The 4,875-nt window shown below is 43.4% G+C and overlaps 1 non-coding gene across 1 annotated transcript; it reads right to left on the reverse strand.

The window, feature by feature from the left end:
- Positions 1–2,139: 2,139 nt before the first annotated feature.
- Positions 2,140–2,246, reverse strand: LOC112089439. The gene has a single exon (XR_002901077.1). It is a non-coding gene; the product is annotated as a small nucleolar RNA R71 (small nucleolar RNA).
- Between the last annotated feature and the right edge of the window lie 2,629 nt (positions 2,247–4,875).

Genomic DNA, 4,875 nt, shown 5'->3' on the forward strand with positions numbered 1-4,875 from the left:
CGGTCTGAGACTTGACCGTGGCAAACAAATACTTGGCTGGGAAGGACTTTACAAGCATGCGGGTTTTGACACGGTCTGAATGCCACAGTCTGGGACTTGACCGTGGCAACTTTTACACATCTTCGGCGTTTGACACGACCACTTGCCACGGGTTTTGGACGAGGCTTGTTAGACCGTGGCATCAAAATGCAGCCAAGAACACGCGAGAAAGCTTTTACACGGTCAGGTTGCCACGGCCACACCAAGAACACACTTGACCGTGGCAAACCCATCTTCACCCACCAAGACCGGGTCAGTACCCGGTTTGTTCCGGGTTGACCCGGTTTGCCCAAGACACCTATATATTGTTTTTAGACCTAATTTGGAGAATACTTTTTATCCACTTTTAGTTTCTTTTCCCTTTTTGTGAAAGACAACTTGATACACCTTGTTTTTAGAGTTTAATATCGATTTGAAGTTTCTTTTCATCTTGTTCTATCAATTCTTATCATCAAATCACACTTCTAATCATGATTAACAACACATCTTGCAAAGGATCTAGTGTGTTGATCATGATTAGTGAATCCCATATTAAGATCTTAGATATGTAGATTAGGGTGCTTAAGTGGTAGATTAGTGAGCTTAGGGATTAGATCATGCATATTCCATTCTCTACAACTTGTTCTCTATGCTAGATCCATACAAATCATATGTGGTCTAGATTCTGGGCATTTCATGCACCAAAAGTGTTTGATGAAATGCCTGAACCAAAGTTGTTAGAGGTTCAAGTGTTATTCATCATGGGAATGATTGTTTATATGCTTAAATGACAGATTAAACTGATTCTTAATGCTTGTTAACTCATGTTTCACTGATGATGACTGGGTTAAAAACTGTTTTAGCATAGGAGTTAATACCTTCATGAGAGGATTAACTTAATTAAAGATGTTTATGTTGAATGGTTTGCTTGATCATATGATTCAATAGCTCATTAGTTTATCATTGAAGGCACCCTAATCCACTATCATGTCTAAGACCTTTCTCATCATCATTCATACATTCTCATCATTTGTCATTGTTTAGTTCTTGTTTAATCATTTCATTAGTCTTTAATCCTGTTTAAGTTTGTAGTTGTCTCTAGATAATCAAAACCCACTCTTGTTTGATTGAATTAAGAACCTGATCACATAGTTTAGTGTCTAACACCAAATCTGGATTGATAAACCTCTTTGTGCTACTTTGACAAGGGGATTGATAGCCCTGAGACCCTAAAAAGTCTTGTCTATCAATTGGCGCCGTTGCCAAATTGTGGTTGTTTAGCATTAAGCTCTGATGTGTTCTTGAGATCAAGTGCTTACCTTCTTGTTTTTACTGATTACTTTCAAGTTCTGTTTGTGATTTCAGGTGTATGAACACCAGGTCTAGATCAAGAAGCTGTGGTCCACCTTTCCCTCTCAACGACAATATCAATCTTTTGGTACCAAGGAGAAGAAGGGACAGGCGTGGAAGACAAGTTGATCAGGCTGACATGGAATAACAAAGAGAGCACGTGGTGGATATAGAACAACCGGTTCAGGAGCAACAGGCTCAGGGTAATGGAGCTGGTAATGGAGTTGGTCAAGGGCTTCATCAGGGTAATGTTCATCAGGAACAGGTGCACAATCAACAAGCTTATGTTCACCAGGGACAAGCTCAAGCTCATCACCAGAGGCATCAAGCCAATGCACAGCAAAGACAACAAGTGCACCACCAACCCCAGCCCTTCCAACACCAACAAAGAAGATATGAGCAACCCCAAGTCTATGTTGGAGAGAATGACAGGGCCAATGCTCATCAGTATGGAGCTGGTATTCAGGCACCACTTGTGCAAAACAACAACTTTGAAGTGAAGGCATCATTGCTGAATATGGTCCAAAACTCAAAGTTCCATGGGTTAGCAATGGAAGATCCCTTGGAACACTTGGATCAATTTGATAAGGTGTTGATCTGACAAAGATAAATGGAGTTTCAGAAGACAGCTTCAAGCTAAGACTATTCCCATTCAGTCTTGGTGACAAAGCTCATCAATGGGAGAAGAATCTTCCAAGAGGCTCCATTCAAACCTGGGAGCAATGCAAGCAAGCCTTCTTATCTAAGTTCTTCTCCACCTCAAGAACTGCAAAACTGAGGAACCAAATCTCTAGCTTCACTCAGCACAGCAATGAGAGTTTTGGTGAAGCATATGAGAGATTCAGGAGCTACACAAACCAATGCCCACACCATGGGTTTAGTGAGGCTTCTCTTCTCAGCACACTTTATAGAGGAGCTCTTCCCAAGATTAGAAATCAGCTGGATACTGCTTCCAATGGGAACTTTCTGGGTAAAGAAATTCATGCTGATTTAGAGCTAGTGGAGAACTTAGCATTGAGCAATGATACTTGTGTGAGCCAAAACTCGCACAACCAAAGATTTGTAAAGAAACTAAGGGATCGGAAACTTCTAGGGTTTATCGCCAAAGACAGTAAGATCAAAAGAGAGCTTTTCTTGCTGTGAGTTCTTATTGCTTAGGATTGCCAAAGTTGCGGAATGAATTACATACATCATATATTTATACTGACTTTCTAAACCGCCTAGCCGAAAATCTCGGGCGAGATTTTCGGAATATTTCCTTATCGCCTCGTGCGGCTGACCGCCTTTGCATCTCGCCTAGGGTTTTCCGTGGGATTCACCTCTCAAAGCTCCGGTTCGGCCCATCATGCTTCTTTACGGCTCGGCCCATATTGCCTTTGTTACGGCTCGGCCCGCCTAATTTCTCCACGGCTCGGCCTGCTTGACATGATTCGCTCCACCTCACCGCGGCACGGCTCTGCCCAAGTGTTTAAGACAGGGGCTCGGTCGATTTTATGTTATACGGATCGGCCCATCTCCTTTTTCTCGGCTCTCCCACTTGGCGATCGCGGCTCTCCCGCCTTTCTTGGTGGAAACGGCTCTCCTTCTTGCCTTGGTGAGAACGGCTCTCCCATTTGATGGCCACGGCTCTCCCATTTTCTATACTTAGTTATATTGGGATGGTTTTATCTGTGTGGGGTGGAAACCGACCCCAACAATACTTATGGTGAAGACTATGACAGATCAAATAGGTCTGAAGGTTCAAGCTCAGAACAGAGGCTCACTAGGGAAGTTAAGGAGTTGAGAAATGAATTAGACAAGTTGAAGTTGGTAACTCACAAGCCAATGCATTTTGTTGGAGAGTATGAGGAACCATCTCAAATCTTTGAGAACATAAGTGAAGAGGGTCTCACCCAAGAGGAGCTTAACTACATTGGGAATCAGAGGTTCCAGAGATATCAGTATGGTAATGCCAATCCAAACCTTTCTTACAGGAACACCAATGTAGCTAACCCACAAGACCAGGTCTATCCCAACTCTCAAGCTCCACAGAACTTTGTTCCCAAGAACAACTTTCAAGGGTCATTCCAACCCAAGAATCAGTTTGGTCAGAATCAGGGTTTTGGTCAGCAACAGCAACCATTTCGAGGTCCTAGTTTCACTTCACAGCAGAAAAAGGCACCACCAGGGTTTGGTCCTCCACAGTTCCAACAGCAAGCGCCTGTTCAACAACAGTTTCAGCCACCAACGGTTCAACAGCAGCCACAGATGGGTACAGATATGGTTGGTATTCTGCAACAACTACTTCAGGGTCAACAGATCTTTGCAAGCCAGAATGCCGCCATGCAGCAGGAAATCAAGGAACTGAAGCAGAACCAAGCCTCAAGCTCAAGGAACCAAGGTCACCTACCTGGAAAACCAGAACCCAACCCCAAGGAATATGCTAAGGCCATTACACTGAGGAGTGGAAAGGAGTTACCTGGTATTGAGAACAACAATGTGATGATTGAGGACAATGATCAAACTGAGGGGGAGGCAGCCTTAAAAGAGTATCAAGTTGCTGAGAAACCAAGGACAGAAAAGGGTAAAGAGGTAGCAAAGGAACCAGAACCAAAGAAGAAATATGTGCCACCACCTCCATACCAACCCAAGCTCCCATTTCCAGGGAGATTTAAGAAGCAACTTGTGGATAAGGCAAGAGCTGTATTTGAGAAGGCACTCAAGGAGACACCACTCACAATGCCTTTCATTGATGCATTCTTAATGATGCCAAAGATGGGGAAGTTCTTGAAGGATGCCATTCTGAACGAAACAAAAGAGCTTCAAGGCATGGTGGTACTAAGTCATGAATGCAGTGCTATCATTCAGAAGAAGTCCATTCCAAGGAAGTTAACTGATCCAGGGAGTTTCACACTCCCTTGTGCCATTGGACCTCTTCTATTCTCTGGATGTCTTTGTGATCTAGGAGCATCAGTCAGCCTGATGCCATTCTCCATAGCAAAGAAGCTGGGCTTTAGAGTCTTCAAACCTGCAAGGATTTCTCTTATCCTTGCAGATAGATCAGTTAGATTGCCTGTTGGTATGTTGGAAGATCTACCTGTCAAGATTGATGATTTTGAAGTTCCAACAGATTTTGTTGTGCTGGAAATGGATGAGGAACCAGTAGATCCTCTTATCTTGGGTAGGCCATTCTTAGCAACTGCAGGAGCTATTATTGATGTGAGAGGTGGGCTGATATTAGAGGGATCTCTCCTGACATTTGCACCCACAGGATCCACCTAGAGGACCAATCTATGTCCTCTATTGAGCATCAACGACGACTTAACCCCAACCTTAAGGAAGTGGTTAAGAAGGAGATACTAAAACTTCTTGAGGCAGGGATAATTTACCCAATCTCTGACTCAAGATGGGTGTCTCCTGTTCATGTTGTGCCCAAGAAGGGTGGGATCACAGTGGTTAAAAACGAGAAGGATGAGCTTATAGCTACTAGAACTGTCACAGGACACAGAATGTGTATAGACTATAGAA

This window comes from Eutrema salsugineum, unplaced genomic scaffold, assembly GCF_000478725.1.
Source record: "Eutrema salsugineum unplaced genomic scaffold, Eutsalg1_0 scaffold_12, whole genome shotgun sequence".
Classification (NCBI taxonomy): Eukaryota; Viridiplantae; Streptophyta; class Magnoliopsida; order Brassicales; family Brassicaceae; genus Eutrema; species Eutrema salsugineum.